This window comes from Cherax quadricarinatus, chromosome 31, assembly GCF_038502225.1.
Source record: "Cherax quadricarinatus isolate ZL_2023a chromosome 31, ASM3850222v1, whole genome shotgun sequence".
NCBI lineage: Eukaryota > Metazoa > Arthropoda > Malacostraca > Decapoda > Parastacidae > Cherax > Cherax quadricarinatus.
Genome location: NC_091322.1, coordinates 10,213,143 through 10,232,186, shown reverse-complemented (window position 1 = coordinate 10,232,186; position 19,044 = coordinate 10,213,143). Strand labels below are relative to the sequence as shown.

The 19,044-nt window shown below is 45.2% G+C and overlaps 1 non-coding gene across 1 annotated transcript; it reads right to left on the bottom strand.

Moving 5' to 3' along the window:
• Positions 1-17,766: 17,766 nt before the first annotated feature.
• Positions 17,767-17,873, bottom strand: LOC128705037 (U6 spliceosomal RNA). The gene has a single exon (XR_008409633.1). It is a non-coding gene; the product is annotated as a U6 spliceosomal RNA (small nuclear RNA).
• Between the last annotated feature and the right edge of the window lie 1,171 nt (positions 17,874-19,044).

The following is a 19,044-nucleotide window of genomic DNA, read 5'->3' as shown; positions in this document are numbered from 1 at the left end:
CAAGATACATGTAAATAATCCGTCATAACATACATTAAAGCTCTACCCACATCACCCGGCACCCCAGTTACATCCAACATTAAGGCCCTTAGGAATGGCCATTGCCCCCCCCCCAAAAGTCTGATAACACTCACCATCCACAACCTCACCCCCTCCAAAGAGGGACAAAAATATACCGCATGAAAAGCCGTTTCGATATCCCCACAATGCCAATATTCCCATCAGAAAACGATATACTAACTCACGTACCCTCGCTGGTATTCTGAGCAAGCCAAACTTCCTCCATATGCTTATCCAGTCATATGTTGGATATACAGCAAGCCCCTGTAAGACACCCTTGCCCACCACAGCTCCCACCATTCGTTTGACCTTTAAAGTGGACACCTGTTTTACATGTAATAAAACCCTCAACATGTCCTCACAATACCTCAAATCCGTTCCACACCACCATCTTCGTGCATCCTCCATTACCCTACCTACCCTGACTCCTCTGTTCCCCCCAGTCCGGATATATCTTTGTTTAATATATAAAGCCATTACTCTATGACCCAATGACATCAGGCCAAGACCCCCACGTCTCCCCTCCGTCATCACCACGTCCTTGCTCAACCATGCCCTCCCAAACCCCCACACATACCTTAGAACTTTCCTCTGGATTTCTGCAATATCCGTTGCTCTTAAAGGGAACACCTCAGCCACTCCCCACACCTTACTGTAAACCAGAGAGTTGACCACTAAAACTCTCTGCTGTAAAGTTACGTCCCTAGCCCTTAAGCCTCCTAGCCTACCCAAAACCCTGCTCGTAACTAATTCCGAATTTATCTTCCTACTCTCCTGCACTTCCGCCATGTACCATATTCCACAAACCTTAATTATGTCCACTACTGACCATCCCAACCCCTCCCCCAATCTCCCTCCCACCCATTCCCCCACCTCTAATAGTCTCGACTTCATTAAATTAACTCTCATACCCGTAGCGTCCCCAAAAATCTGAATGATTCCACCAACTTTCCTTAGATCTTCCTCATGCCTTACCAGCACAGGAGTATCATCTACGTACCCCACAATCCCCCCCCGCCCCCCCCCTAATCCCGTGTTCATGCATCACCTCATCCACCAGCCCATAAAATGGATTCTGTACGCAGGCAAACAATAACTGAGAGAGTGGACAGCCCTGCCTCAAACCTCTCTCCATCAGTACTGGGTCCCCCAACTTACCATTAACCTGTACCCTAATAACTGCTCCCTCATACAAGGTTTGCACCCATCTCACCACATTCTCCCCCAAACCCAACTGTTCCAAACAAACTTTTAAGAAATCCCTATTCACACAATCATACGCATTAGCCCAATCTAAACCAAGTATTCCCCCTCCGGTGCAGTCTTCAATAAAATCCCTTATGTGACTATGCCCGTCCCTCATACTTCTTCCCGGGATGCCAAACTGTCCCCCATGTACCACTGATCCTAGAACCTTCTTCAGTCTATTGCCCAGAATTTTAGCATAAATTTTATAATCTGCACACATTAAGGATATTGCTCTATAATCACTCAATACTTTCCCATCCTTCTTCTTCGGCACCAACACAACGATCCCTGTTTTCTGGGTCTTCCCCATCCTCCCACTGCTCCACATATGATTCAAGACTTCCACTAACCCATACCTAATGCATTCCCAATAAATTCTATAAAAATCATTCGGTATTTCATCAATGCCCGGCGTCTTACCCTGACTCATCCCGTAAACTGCCTCCCCCACCTCCTCCTCACTAATATTACCCTCCAGCATTTCCCGTTCCTCTTGTCCCAATACAATAGTATTCTGCATAACCCCAAATACCTCCTCACTGACAACTTCCTTGTTCCTCCTCTATTTCTCCCTAAACCAATAATCAGCATAAACACTAATATCATCTGTATCGGTAAGACCTTGACCCACCACATAACCCCCCCCCATCAGCGACCACTAGATGCGCTATGGTAGTCACCATCTGCCGTTCCCTAAATTTTCTCAGGACATAACCTGATGGTCGATCACCCTTTAACACCTCCTCTAATCCTGCCCTAACTCTAATTGCGTTAAACCTTTCATTATGTAATCCTTCAATCCTACTCCTTAAGCCATCCACCTCACCTCGCACATTTTCCCTTCCCCCCCCGTCGTAAACAGCATTCAGCTGTCCCTCCAGGTAGTTTTGCGAACCATATCTCCACCTTGCCTGTTCCTTTCCACGTATCCTAAAAAACTCTGCTATTGCTGTCTTTGCCCGCATCTCCCACCAGTCAAGCAAATCCATCCCACCATCCCTACCTTCCCAGCAATGTTTCCACCATTCCTCAAAGGATGAGCCTTCATCCCCCTCCTGCAGAAGCCTCACATTCAATTTCCAATACCCAGGATATATGCGTACTATACCATCCACCCGCAGATCAGCTATCACCGCCCTGTGATCCGAAAAACCCACATCAAAAGCCCTCACTCTGTCCACACCAATCCCCTGCATCACATATATCCTGTCTAACCTCGCCCCATAATTCCCACGAATAAACGTGTGCTCCACCCCATACTCCCCCCTGCCCACCACATCTACAACTCCTACATCCCTTAACACATCCCGTAGTGCACCCAAAATACATCCTGCCCCCCCTCGGCGTCACATCACCATACCTAATCACACAGTTCCAATCACCTCCAAGTACAGTTATGGAAGGTAAACCCCGCAAATAATACATCAAAACATCACGAACAAAATCAACTTTGACTCTAACATTGTTACATGCCGGCATATATACACCAATGAAACATACTCTCCTCATCCCCCAGTGCCCATCTACCCTTGCAACCCTCCCCCCTCCCCCCTCCTCCCAACCCATGACACGCAATGGGCTGGTCTCCTTTACAGCTACTGCTACCCCTCCTTTTAATTGCAAAGCATTACTGACAAACATTTTATAACCCCTCAAACTCAATTCACTCCCTAACCTATGGTTATGCTCCTGCAAAAAACATACATCCACATCAAACCTTCGTAAAAACCACTCTAACCAAACCCTTTTTACCTCAGATTTAAGCCCATTGACATTTATTGTGACACACTTGAATTTGCTAGAAGAGGGGGCTTACCCCTATGCCGCTGTATCTTACTCACTTCACCTTTCTCAGTACCTGTACCATTTTTATCCTTTTTTCGAACCTGTCCTCCGGCCCCTCCTTGCCCCCCCACTGATCTTCCCCGGTACACCCCCTCCCCTGCTTGCCTTTTCCCCTACAACTACCCATGACTTCTTCCCGGGTCTCTGCCCAGGTGTTAAAACCTCATCGAGGTCAAAAGCACCCGCAGTCCTTTTTCGTGAGCTCTCACTCACACACAAATCTACCTCCTGCACGTCCTCTTGATGGACTTCCACCACCACTTCCATGTCCTCTCTGTCATTCCTCGAACCCTTCACCTGTTCCTGCTGCTCAACCATCAGCTGTATCTCACTTGACTTCTCAGGACCATCCTCCCCGGCCACCGTCTCGTCGAAGAACTCCTTCAGCACCGCTTTCAGCAACTTCTCCTGGGTAGACTCTTCCACGTCCACCCGTCCCTCAGGCGATGGGGGCCCCTCCCCTGTCACCTCCGGGAGGGTAACACAGGTACCGACCGTCGATACTTCCCGTTCTACCTCTTCACTCCATCGACCACTCGTCACTGGTTCCTCCTCTCCCAACTCAGGCATCAACTCACATGGTCTCTGCTCCACTGCCACCGTACCAGGAGCCCTGGTAGGCTGCCTTCTAGGACACTGAGCTGCCATATGGTCATATGAGCTACATAGTCGACAGGTCTTTCTCTGGCCGGCATAGTGTACAAAAACCTGCGTCCTGGACTCCACCAGCATGACGTAGGACGGTATAGGCCTAGCCAACGTCATTTTGAGGGTATAAGAGCCCTCAGGTCGTCCCTTATATGGCCCTTCTGTCCATACTCCCATCGTTGCCGAATGAACTTTACCGTAGGTGTTGAAAACCTCCTGTATACTATACGCCGTCGCCTCGAAAGGGACATTCTTCACCTTCACCCACGTATAGTACCTGGATACGTCATGCATAACAATGTCCACTGCCGAGGTGACCGTCACCTTCCTCTCCTGGTACTCTTCAAAAAGTTTGTCGTAGACGCCGGTACGATTCAGTTTCAGGAAGACTCTGGTCATCCCATTTAAGGCAACACCATATACTTCCTCGTTGGGGACGCCATAGGCGTCCCTGATGACAGCAGGTAGCAATGTATGCATCGCTGCTCCAGTAAGCGTGCCACGTACCAGCTGTATACAAACAGTGTTAATCCGCTGTCCCACTCGGTACGCCATTTTGTCTTCTAGTTGCTAAAGGTCACCACCAGAGGGCAGGTGTAGCTACTAGGCGTGCGTCCTCTCTCCCCGGAGGTCGAGAGACGAATGTGGTTGGAGGATTGAGTATACATTTGTACGAAGGGGTTATGCTGCACGACTGGATAGGCTCTATGCTACGGAGGCAATACGAGTACTAGGAGTTAGGACCTTCGATGTGGGGTTTTCGGACCACAGGGCGGTTATTGCGGATCTTGATTGGGAGGGCATGGTTAGGATATACACTGGTTATTGGAAATTAAATGCGAGACTTGTGAAGGGGGAGGGGGTGAGTGTGGCTTTTGGGGATTGGTGGCACTCTTTTTGGGGATCAAGGGATGTGGGGTCGTGTGTCTTGGAATGGTGGGAGAAGCAAGCTAAGCCGGGTATTGCTGGATTCTTTAAAAATAGGGGACGGGAAGAGGCCAGGTGGAGGTATGGGTTACAGAATTATTTGGAATGTCAGCTGAACGAGTGTTATGACGAGGAAGTGGGGAAGCAGTATGGGACCTTGGAGCAACTTAGAGGTAGACTGGCAGAGATACACAATGATAGATTTGATGCCGTGCGTGTGAGGGCAGGATTGGAGGCTGTATTATGGGGGGATAAACCTTCGGGAAGTGTTTTAAGACGTTTTAGGGCAAGGCAGGAGGAGTCAACTATTTTGCAAATAGAGGTGAGCGAGGATATGGGTGGATATCATAAGGGACAGGTGCTTACTACTACAAAAGGCATGAGTAATTATACTGATTTCTGGTTTTGAGAGAAATGGAGAAAGGGGGGGAAAGGCGATGCTTTTGAGGAAGTGTTGGAGGAGGGTGTGGGTTAGGGCAAAAAGAAGTGGAGGGGGTGGAGATGGGAGGAGCGATTAGAGTGGGGGAAGTTGAGGAGGCAGTGTTTAACATGAGTACTGGAAATGCACCAGGCATCGATGGGATTTCAAATGATTTTTACAGAGTTCATTGGGAGCATATTAAGACTTGTCTGGTGGAGGTCATGAATTGCATGTTGCGGGAGGGCAAGCTAAGCCAGACACAAAGTATTGGACTGGTTGTGTTGGTTCGTAAAAAGCAAGTGGGGAGTGTTTTAAGTGCGTATAGAGCTATCTCATTGATGTGTTCTGACTACAAGATTTTTGCAAAGATATTAGGTAATAGGATGAAGAAGGTAATTGGTGGGGTTGTACATAGAGGTCAGATGGGTATACCGGGACGAAGTATGAGAGTTGGGCATGGGCGCATAAGGGACTTTTTGGAGGGTTGCGAGGGGGGAGGACTTTTGGGTATTGATTGGGAAATGCATATGACTGTGTGAATAGAAGATTTTTGAGGGCTTGTTTGTTGCGACTGGGGTTTGGACTGGGAGTGGCGAGGTGGGTTGATACGCTATACTCAGCGGCTATGGTACGGGTCCAAGTTAACGGCAAATTGGGAAGGCTGGTTAAAATGGAGAGGGGATTACGGCAGGGGTGCCCTATTTCACAAATTCTGTTTGCATGCGTGCAACATCCGTTCTATGGGCTCGTTGAGGGGGTGGGAGCATTAAATGGGGAGAGGGAAGGGCGTTCAGGCATTGTGGGGTATGTGGATGATACCACTATCCTGATAGAAGGGGTGGAGGGATTGCGTACGGTGGGGAGGGTGTTGGGGATTTTTGGGGAGGCGTCGGGCATGAGAGTAAATAGGGCGAAATCGTGTTTACTGGAGGTGGGTGCTTGGGTGGGGGGGGCTTGGGGTTGGAGTTTGAGTGGGCAGTGGTGGATAAGTTGAAGATTTGTGGAGTTTTATACATGGCGAATGCGCAGGAGGCTAGGCAGGCAAATTCAGAGAGGGTAGTGGAGAAAGTAGTGAGTAGATTAAGGGGTTTACGGGCGGGAGATGTCACATTACAGCAGAGGGCGGTAATAGTTAATTCGCTAGTTTACAGTAAGGTTTGGGGTATAGCAGAAGCATATCCTTTGAGAACACAGGACATGGCTGAGCAAGGAAGTGGTGATGTCGAATGTGCACAGAGGGGGAGTGGGTCTTTTAGCATTGGGGCCGAGGGTGAAAGCAATATATGTAAAACAGTCATTCGTTAGGGCTGGAGGGGAAAGAGGGGTAAGAGTGGGAAAGGTGATGGGGGAGGTGCGGAGATGGTGGGGAGGTAAAGAGTTAATTGAATGTGAGGATATGCTGAGGGTTTTGTTATTGGTTAAAGATGTTGAGCGACTTAAAGTGGGGCGTTTGGTATCATTGAGTGGGAGGAAGGAAATCCTGCAGGGCGTATCGGTCTATCCATTGTATGATTGGGGGACGATATGGGAAGACTTCAGGGGGCTCAGGTTAATGCCTAGGGTACGTGAGTTGGTATACAGATTCATGATGGGGATCCTAGCTTCAAAAGCAGTTTTGAGTTTAATGGGTTTGGTGAGGGAACCATACTGCAGTCAGTGTGGTGAGCTGGAAATGGCATTTCATGCGGTTTATTTTTGTGAAGAATTGGGGGAGGTATGGATGTGGTTGGCGAGGGTTTTTTGTCTGCTGGGTGGAGGTAATGTAGAGACCCTGCGAGCTTTAACATTAGAGGTAAAAGGGGTATCACGGGAGGTAAAAAGGGCGATTATGTATGTGGTAGTGGATTTTCTGTTTATTTCCTGGGAATGAGAGATGCTGGGGGTAGGATTCGAATTAAGGCAATTGCAGCGCGTATATACAGGACTGCTGGTAGGAACAAACTTATTTATGGGAGTCAGTGGGGAGCTTGTTTTCCAGAGAACTACAGAGAGATTACAGTCAGTCGTCTCCTGCAATTGGTATAGTGATAACCATGTAGGGGACTGGTTTTCTTTGGTAGTCGGGTTTTCAAGGGTTTTCAGTGGTGGTGGCGTGTATGGGAATGGTTTTAGCGAATTACATGGGTGGATGGTGTGTAGTGTAACGGATTATGGTTGGGGGGTAACTAGTCTGATTCCAGTTGCTGTTGTAGGAATGGAACAAGTAAAACTGTGTGCACGTGTGAATTGCTTTGGGTATGGAGGTGAATGTGTGTGAATGTAGTGTGTGTGTTAAAAGTAATGTTCTTTAAGATAGGAAAGCTCCCGGTGTGTGCGTTAGTATGAGGAAATCAAGATATGTCAGGTAAAATGGTGTTCAAGGTAAATTTAACTTTCTGGCTTAAATCATAACATATCAGAGGAACGATTTCGTGGTTCTTAACAAACTTCCATGTATAGTAATTTGTGTGTTTTTTTTTTTAGGGAAAAATAATAATGAAACTACTTTTGAAGTGGTGAGACACTCCTGTGTCAAATTAGTAATATATCATCTGATGGATGATGGTAAAAGTTTGTATATAGGCCAATTACAATTACGAATAACAAGTGTTGTGTTGTTTCTGTGTACACGTTTTTTATAGATAATATTTAAATTTGTATTAACTAAGCTTGTTTTTTAACTTTTGTGTAATGGTGCAATGTTTAGTTGCTGCAGGGATGGCACAAGATCACCTGGGTGTTCAAGTGTGAATGGCTCTGGGTATGGAGGTGCATGTGTGTAAATGTAGTGTGTGTGGAAATTGCTATTTTGTCACCTTTCTTATATTGTATTTTTTGAGGTGTTTACTATTATATCTTTGTATGTAAAGTTTAATATGCAATAAAAAAAAAAAAAAAAAAAAAACTATCTCAAATCTCGGCACTCCAAGGCTTTATATTCAGGCAGGAAGTCTCTCTCCCATCTCCCCTCATATACCAACCTATTTCGACATTTTGTCCTATAAATCGTCCCCGCTAAAAACCCTAATTCTACTGTTACCATCAACGTGCCTCATAGCCCATGACACGAAAATATAATCGGCCACAATGTAAGACACCACACGTTGTACACGCAAGTCAACCCCACCTACATCAAAACTCAATGCCTGGAGTACCGACAAACCTACCCCCCCCCCACAAAATGCAAAACCCTACTGAACCACTCTCGTACCATACCTAAAGTCTCACAGAAATACGCAACGTGAAAAGCAGGTTCCTCCATCCCGCATGCCAGACAACCCCAGTCTTCCCCCAAATGCCTATTATACAACACCACCCCGGACGGCAAGATTCAATGTAAAAATTTAAAAACCACTTCCCGTACTTGAGCAGGCAGACGCAACTGTTGAACTCGCATCCATATATCACCCAACGCATACATACATGGGATACATTCCTTCAACTCACACCACGACTACCTCCATACCCGCCCTTTCTAAGGTACATAATTTTACACAGCGCACGTCCTTCATGTGGAATAATACGCGAAGCATCGAGTAGCACCTAATTAAATTCCTCTCCACCACCTGTGCAGGTCGTGATACAATTTACTTAACCCACCATGCATCCCACCCAGTCGGAGAAAACGACGCTTCACGTAACATGCCATGACACGAGCATTTAGATTCTAGAGGAATGAGACCCAACCCTCCCTGATGCATTGGTGTCTGCACCACCGCTCTTGTGAGCCAATCGCAACCTGAACCCCACAAAAATCGATAAACTCTATGCAAAAGGCATTTGACGTCCCCCTGCAACAGAGGATACAGTGCAGCAGCCTGCCATACTTTGCTATAAAGCAGGACATTAATGACCACTGCCCTCTGATGCAGGGTTAAATGTCGCAGCTGTAGACTATTGAAGCGTCCCAAGACACTATGTACAACCCTCCCTGAATTACATGCCCTCATCTGATCAACTCCCGCATATAATTAATACCACATATAGTGATACGATCAACTCCAGTCCACCCCTCTGCATCCACCCCGTCCCCCACCCACTCCCCCAACTCCATAATCTTCGATTTTTCTCTATTAACACACATCCCCGTAGCCTTGCCAAATATGTCAACAAGTCTCTCAACAAAACCCAATTGCCCCCGTGAACATAATAACACAGTAGTATCATCTACATAACCCACAAAGGTTGGTCGACCATTACTCGGACCCCACGATGTCTCTACTCCCCGTCCACAAACAGCCCAGTAAAAAGGGTCCTGTATACATGCAAAAAGCATTTGAGACATGGGGCATCCCTGACGAATGCCCTGCTCAAGTGTACAAAAACACCTAACTTGCCATTTTCTTGTACTTTAAATCCCGCTCCATTGTACAACGAACGGGCCCACATGATAACCTCGTTTCCAAAACCCTGCCATCTCATAAATTTCCACAGAACCTCCCTTTCCACACTATCAAAACGGCTTGCCAGTCTAAAGCCAAAACACCACCCCCACCCCTCACCCTGCATTCCTCAACAAACTCCCTGATATTCCCATGACCATCATACATTGACCTACCTGGCACACCAAACTGACTTATGGATTACCTTATAAAACACTTTCTTAATTCTATTCATCAAAATTTTTGCATGTAGTTTATAGTCACTACACATCAACGATATGGGACGATAGTCCTTAATCGCTAATGGCACATCACATTTCCTAACTAAGACCAACACTGCCGTACGCTGAGACAGACCTAACACCCCCCCTCCATCGCATTGAGTAAACGAACCATAAAAGTCCGTATTACCTCCCAATGTTTGATATAAAATTCACAAGAGATGCCATCAATGCCCGGAGCCTTCCTCTCCTCCCACACCTCTGCCTCAGATATAGGCCCACCCATGAGAAGGCGATCATAATCATTTAACTCGCATCGTACTCCTCTCCCCAATTCCTGTATTGCATGCTCACTCATGTCTTTACTTTGCATCTGGAGCTTACTCCAAGTATCGACATAAAAACTTATCCCCTCAGTTGTTGTTAAGACCTGTCCCTCACTATACCCGTCAACTTCATCCTGCAACACTAAACTCACAATTTCAGTCACTTTTCGCCTTTGTGTCTGACTTCGTAAGACACAAGCAGATGGTTTGTCACCCCACAAAGTCTCCTCCACCCCACCCGAAATGCGCACCCAATCGAAAACCTTATTTTTCAATACCTGGATTTGTTCTTTAAGAGCGTCGATCTCATCCACTGGGTGAAAAAACAGTGCTGTTAAAATTCCAAACTAGCCTACAAAGAAACAACCTACTAAAAACATCTATTTCTATGAAAACTGATGTTTACGTCAATGAGTGCCTTACTAAAATAAGACAAAACCTTCTTTATCGGCTAAGAAAATTACACTATGCCCAAAAAATCCACCAGTGCTTTGTGAGGGATGGAAAAATCGCAGTTAGGAAACAGCCCACTGGGAAGAGATACTTCATCTCTACAGAACATGACCTTAAAACATTCCTTAGTGAGGCTGGGCTAACAGAATCAGAGTAAAGTGCAGATAATACCCATAGTCCACCGTTAGTGTTATATTGTCATAAATTTGTGCCCCCCTAGAATTCTAATACCCCAACTACTTTTGATTGTCATTGTTGTATTCAACGACCATTCTACCTCAGTCTTAATTGTGTTTAATATCTACAGAATCTATCTCCTTTTTTACAACTTACCACATTACTGTTCCATCTTATTTTATTATAAACTAACCATAACTTGTCTTCAATAATTCTACCTCACTTTAAAAAATACTCAATTGCCCAATTTTATTCTAAATCCCTATTATTGCCCAATTTTACTTTAAACTATATTGATCAAACTTATCGTAAACTTCTTTTATTGACCATTTTTATTCCATACTTTTTTAAACTAGTATTTTCAACTACAACTTTTATATTATCCTGTCAACCATCTTACTAGCATATTATAACCAAGTCATTGCCATTTTTATTTTTATCATTTTTTTTTATTATTCTTTTGCTACCATAATTTTTGTATTTTATCCTGTCAATTTAAATCTTATTATACACTAGTTCTTGTAAACAACTTATATAAGACCTTAGTGCAATTACAATTGAGAGTCTTGTGCCTTTATTATATTATTAGATTAATCACAGTTTTACTCTAGCTCATTCTAGCTCAATACATAGTCAATACCAAATTCACTATACTAGACCATAGTGCAATTACTAGTGAGAGACTGGTGCTATTTGTAATTTGTATTTTTATATTATTAGACTAAACCTAGTTGTACTATAGCTCTTTCTAGCTCAATACATAGTCAATACCAAATTCACTATATTAGACTATAGTGCAATTACTAGAGAGAGACAGATGCTATTTTTAATTTGTAATTTTATATATATATATTTTTTTTTTTTTTTTTTTTTTTTTTTTTATTTTATTTAAAAACTTTACAGCTTGATATTAAATAAAGATATAAAATGGGTACAGTAGGATCCTCAGTCCTACAGAACATACACTAACCAATTATTAACAACACATTGTAATTGACATAAAAGAGGTTACCCATATACACTCACAAAATTTTCTACATAACATACTGTGATAAACAATATAAACTATAACTATATAAACTATATAAAATATAAACTTTCAGATTTGTATAGTTAACATAGTATGACTGACATATGACAAAGGTTCACAACCTTCACAGGAGATAATCAGAGTAATAACCTACATCACAATCTCAGTTAAACAAATACATGCTCTTCTCAAAATTAACCCCTAATACTAAATAAATATTAACAAATATTACTAAATATTACTACAGCCTCTTCCAACGCCTGAGCACATTATATAAAATCTGAGACTAAACCATACTGTCCCATTACAAACTTATTAACGAGGCATTACAATTTATGGAAGTCATTAGCGTTCCATCTCGCAGCAACTGGATGAGCACATTATATAATGCTAAAATAAAGACAGTACACTCGCTAAAAACCCACAACACTCAACACAAACATAATTTAATAACCTCTCATTGCGATACAATTATCGCACATGAAATATGCCCAATAAAGGCTATAAACGCACACTCTACATAAGCCCTAAAGCTCTTCACGGTCTTAAAACTATAATCTTGACACCATTCACACTTAATACATGAAGAAGGTCATGACAACCCTGACACATCAAACACAGAATTCTCCATTCGGTACTACGTTATTACTTGATATCACCTTTGCTTTCTGTGCCCACTTGCATGCTACATACACGTATGCCACTCATCTACACCTTCATATACCCACATACACCTTACTCTCACCCCTCCCCAGGAGGCGACCCCGCTGTGTCCCCCTGAAAACCCCCTTCCCGTATGTAATCCCCCCCCTTACTCACTCAGCCCAAGTCGTAGATTGATGAGAAACCCTAACGTTAACATTCTATACCCTTCCGAAAAATCCTTCTCCCATCTCCTCCCATACAGTTCTCTATTACGACACATCGTACGATAAACCGTTACCGCTAGTACCCGCCTCCGCACCTCACAATTCCCCCTCCCCCTCATCACCCACGATATATATATATAATCCACTATTATATAATCCAAAGCTCTTATAACACTCTCATCGAACCCTCCCACATCTAGGCTTAGTGCACGCAGAACCGACACCCCTCGGCCCCCCACCCCCTGTACTACCCTACTTAACCAATACCTAACACCCTCCAGTCCCCCACAAAAGTATACTGCATGGAACGCCGTCTCATCCTCCCCACAGATTCCACACCTTCCGCCCACAATTACCCCTCTGGTTCTTAAAACCTCCCCCGACGGTAGTATGCCATGCAAAAAACGATACATTACCTCCCTTACCCTAGGCTTTAACTTCAACTTGCTAAACCTATACCAAATACTCTTCCATGCGTACATGGGGAACAATCCCTCAACTGGTACAACAATCCTGTCTGCAAGCAGCTTACACAAAACCCCTACTCGAATTTTCCTAGGTTCTCTAACCAACATCAAAGCCCTCAAAATAGTTTCACATTCCCTCAACTCCACACCACCATACAACTTACCCAACCTATCATATACTTTTCCCAGCTGCCCTCCACTCACACTTTCGCGCAAAACCTCCCATTTAAGAAACACACATTTAATCCTCCTTCTCAGATCCATCAACCCCAACCCACCCTGGTGCACAGGTAACATTACAACCTCTCTCCTCAGCCAATCGCACCTTGAACCCCACAAAAAGTTAAACACTCGTCTCAGAATTCCCACAATCGCCGTCCCTGTTAATGGGAACACGGCTGCTACGTGCCAAACCTTACTATACAATAATACATTTATAACAATCACTCGTTGCACGAGAGTCAGATGATGAGGTCGCAATGCACCCAGACGCCCCTGAATCCTTTCCATTAATCTATTCGAGTTTTCCTCTCGAGCAGCATCCAAATCATCCTTATAGGTGATACCACAAATTTTTAAAGACACCGTTTGTTTTCTCACAACGTTACATCTCCCCCCCCCTCCACCCAATCACCCAACCCCATGATCATTGACTTCTCTCTATTTACCTGCATCCCTGTTGCATTTCCGAACTGTTGCACAACATCATCCAAAGCACCCAACGCCATCCCCTCCCGAACCAGGACTGTTGTATCGTCTACATATCCTATTATTCCCGGCCACACATTTCCTACCCCTCCCCCCATACCTCCACTCGTGTCACATACACAACGTTCAACCATTCTATAGAAGGGGTCCTGAATGCACGCAAACAACATTTGTGACACGGGACACCCCTGCCTAAGTCCCCTACCCATTACAATCTCCTCCCCCAAGCATCCATTAATCTGTACCCTCATCGTGGCTCCATTGTACAACGTGGTTACCCAATTCACTATTTCTTCCCCATAACCCTGCCTCCTAAGTATAGCTCCCAATGCTCCTCTTTCCACCCTGTCATAGGCCCCCTGCCAGTCTAAAGCCAACAACGCCGCCCTCCCTCCCCCTCCCTTTTGACTCCACAAAACTTCTCAGTATTCCATGACCCTCAGTCATCGACCTTCCAGGCAAACCATACTGCGTTTTCGAAACCACTCTCCCTACCACACATTTGAACCGATTACCCAAGACTTTAGCGAACAACTTATAATCAGCACATAACAGAGATATGGCACGGTACTCCTTGAGGGTGTGCTGCCCCTTACCCTTCTGAACCAACACTACAACTGCTGTTGCTTGCTTGTCCCCCATCACACCCTTCTCCTTCATCTGATTAAATAACCTACCCATGAAACCCCTTATCACCTCCCAATGTTGGAGATAAAATTCAGCCGGGAGACCGTCTATTCCCGGTGCTTTGCCTTTCCTCATTCCCCTTAAAGCCAACTCTATTTCCTCCTCTGTTATTACCCCCCCTAAAGCCTTTCTATCACTATTCCCTAAATTACACGTCACATACTCACACACTGGGAGCGCTTGAGGTTTCTAAACCTGTATTCCCTGGAACGCAGGAGGGAGAGATACATGATTATATACACCTGGAAAATCCTAGAGGGACTAGTACCGAACTTGCACACGAAAATCACTCACTACGAAAGCAAAAGACTTGGCAGACGATGCACCATCCCCCCAATGAAAAGCAGGGGTGTCACTAGCACGTTAAGAGACCATACAATAAGTGTCAGGGGACCGAGACTGTTCAACTGCCTCCCAGCACACATAAGGGGGATTACCAACAGACCCCTGGCAGTCTTCAAGCTGGCACTGGACAAGCACCTAAAGGCGGTTCCTGATCAGCCGGGCTGTGGCTCGTACGTTGGTTTGCGTGCAGCCAGCAGCAACAGCCTGGTTGATCAGGCGCTGATCCACCAGGAGGCCTGGTCACAGACCGGGCCGCGGGGGCGTTGACCCCCGAAACTCTCTCCAGGTAAACTCCAGGTAAACACCTTCTCTAAATCCACATTTCCCACCTTCCCACTTGTCCAATACCCTTCATACCATTTATCCGCATACGCACACATTCCTTTTGTAGTTAGTATCTCCTGACCCATTCTATAACCCCCCGCCATCTCGTGTACCTCTAACCTCGGAATAGCTGTAACCTGCTGTCTTTGTTTTTGACATCGCAACACACACGCCGATGGTTTGTCACCCCAAAGCACCTCCTCTACCCCTGCCTGCACCCTTACTGCTTGAAACCTCTCATTTTGTAACTCCCTCAGTCTCCCCTTGACCTCGACAATTTCATCCATAGGATAGTTGCCCCCCACAGCCCCCTTCCCATAACAGCCCCTTACCCTGTCCTCCAGATAATTTGAAAGCCCATATTTAAAATCATTTATATGTTTGCCCACCCCCACATAATATTTCCTAATCCTTTCCTTGGCAACACAATCCCACCATTGTACGACATCTTCCACTACCCGTGCCTCCTCGCTAAGCTCCTTCCATAGGACAGAAAATCCCTCTAACCCCTCCTCATCACTCAATGCACTTATATTTAATTTCCAGTAACTCCTGTATACTTCTGCAAGCGCCTCCCACCCAACCTCCACCAACACTGCTCTATGATCTGACCATGCTACTTCAACAGTTTTGAAAGCTCTCACTACAACCCCGTGAGAAAGATACACTCTATCTAACCTCGCTGCATACCCTCTCCTAACAAATGTATGCTCTGTCTCCCACGCCCCCCCCTCGAATGCGTCTCGTAACCTAATATCCCTCAATAAATCTCGTAGGGCCACCGACACATAACCTGCCCCTTTCGGTTCCACATCAGCCCTCCTAATGACGCAGTTCCAATCACCTCCTACTATTGCCACCTCCGGTAATGCACGGAAAAAAAACACAAGGTCCTCGCACACAAACTCCTGCTTCACCTGTACGTTATTCTCTGCAGGCGCATATACGCTAATAAAAGCCACACGTTTCCCCATCCACAAACCATCTACGTGCAACACCCTTCCCCCTCCCCCCCCCTCACTTCTCTGCAAAACAAACGGGCTCGCCTCCCTAATTAATATACCCACCCCCCCTTTCAAACGGGCAGATGGCAGGGTTACCACCTGAAACCCCTCCATCTCCAACACCCTACCCTCCTTAAAATTGTGCTCCTGTATGAACACAACATCCACTCTAAATTTATTCAGAAACATTCGAAACCATTCTCTCTTTACACTATTACACAAACCATTAACATTTACTGTCATACACCGGAGGCCTATTAAAGTTTCCACCCCTGCCTCCTCTCTTCACTCTTCCGATGGCCACCAGAACGTGTGGGACCACTTGTCACCTGCACACTTCCCTCTCTCCCCCCCCCATTCTTTCGGTGCCTCCTGTCATGGCCACCACTACCTTCACCTTCTGCCCATATTTGCTTCCCAGTCTGCTGTGCTGGCGTTAGGACATCATCTGAATCCGATGCAGCGGCTCTCTTTCTTGTGACAGGCGCATCCTCCATAGCTTGGTCTGGGGATGCCTCACAATGTACCTCTACCTCCACTGTGCACAGTGGCAAAGATCTCGGTGACACCTCAGTCACGCTGTCACTCCCGTCGTCCGAATAGTTCTGTTTTTGATGCCCCACAGCCTTCACCTCGTCTTCTACCACCCTGTCAGGAGCATCCACCTCCTCAGGCGGTGACAAGGACTTCAGAACCTCGGCTAATTCCTCCTCAAGTTCCAACACTTCCTCCTGTACTTTTTGCTCAACCCGATCCACTGGAAGTGTGTCTGGACCAGGTGACTGGTCAAGGGCCTCACCCTCTCCCCCAGCCTTATACGCCTCATCCACTATCTCGCTCCATAGACGACCACGCCCTCCTTCACATCGTTGATCAACGCCTGCTTCGCCCGGTGTAGAAGCGGATGTCTCCGCCCCTGGGCCAGGAGCTCGTTGCCGCTTCCCACACTCCGCCGCTATGTGATCATATTCCCCACATAGTCGGCATGTACGCCTTTGCCCCGCGTATGACACCATGACCTGTGTCCTGAATTCCTTTAGGTACACGTAAGATGGTATGGGGTGTCGCAATGTCATTTTTAGGTTGAAAATGCCCTCTGGCATACCTGTGTAGGCACCCGACACCCACTTACCATGCTGGGCCAAATGAACAGTTCCGTATTCCTCAAAAACTTTTCTGATATCTGTCTCATCCGCCTCAAAGGGGACATTACGCAGTTTAATCCATGTATAATGTCTGGATACATCGATCATCCTCACACGCACTGCTGGTGTTGCATCAAGACTTACGTCCTGAAAACGGTTGACCAACGACTCATAAACCGTTGCTGAGAGCACTTTCACAAAAAATCTACGTGCTCCGTTCAATGCTACGCCGTACAACTCTCCATCCTGAATTCCATACGTGTCTCTGATGATTTTAGGTAGTAATACCTGGGCTGACGCTGGCGTTATTGCCCCACTGAGAAGTTCAACACCGACAGTGTTAATCCTGCGTCTATAACTGCACGCCATGTTGACTAATGGTAGTTCTCCTGGTCTGGCGACAGAGGCGCGACAAGCACCACCTCACACTACTGCTGTCAGGGAACTGAAGTGCGTTTGCGCAGGAGGTCTGCACGGCCCAATAGCGATGCAGACAATGAAAAAATGTGGAACGCTTCACGATTTTGCGTGTCATCCTTGCGCAGGGGCCATGCTAATCTTCTCTGTATCGTTCCAATTTTAGTATATGTACTGCCGAAGCAAGTACATATTTTATATTATTAGATTAAATTCAGTTGTACCATAGCTCATTCTAACTCAATACATAGTCAATACCAAATTCACTAGATTAGACCATAGTGCAATTACTAGTGAGAGACTAGTGCTATTTTTAATTTGTATTTTTATATTATTAGATTAAACCTATTGTACTATAGCTCATTCTAGCTCAAAACATAGACTCCACAAAAGTCATTATTAGACCTTAGTGCAATTACAAGTGAGAGTCTTGTTCTATTTTTAATTTGTATTTTTTTATTACTAGTTTATACCTAGTTGTACTTTAGTTCATTCCAGCACAACACATAGACAACATCAACTTCATTATGTGTAGTAGTGACTATACTCTACATGACCAAAATACTCTAGCTATATACTTGTCCAAACTTCCTACCACTACAGATATCAGTACTAGAACTCAACACACAACTCAGGATATAAATAACCATAATTTAAGCCTAGAAGATGATTGATCACGTTGACCCTGATCTAAACCTCCATAATCTGACACCCAATCAAAACCTATTGGAAAGTAACTGCCTTTATTACACAGTATCACAAGCCAGCACTATCCTAAACAATGCTAAAAGTCTATCAGTACTTAACTACAACATCAGGTCCTTAAGCAAACACTATGATGACCTCTTAGCACTCCTTGAATCACTAAAGACACCCTTCTCCTGCATTATTCTTACTGAGACCTGGCTTAAGCAGGACACAATAGATATCTACCCTCTACAAGGATAAACAGCAATTCACAACAGCAGACCAAACCAAGTTGGGGGTGGTATTGCAATCTATTACTCTAACCAATTATCTTGTCTTAGCACCACTTGCTTTAGTGATGAATATGGGGAATACATTATTGCTAATTTTACTGTAAAAAACCTTAAGACGCCTATAACAGTCGGTGCCATTTACCGGATACCTCACACAAACATCCCAAATTTCAGTGAGAAATTAAAGTCACTAATAACAAACAGACAAATGAATAAGCACCACCTTCTCTTAGCTGGAGACTTCAACATCAACCTTGGCTTACTAGATGATCAGCCTGTAACTGACTTCATCAACAATATGAACAACACACTTCTCGTATCAACAATAACTAAACCAACCAGGCTCACTGAGACAAGTGCAACCATAATAGACCACATATG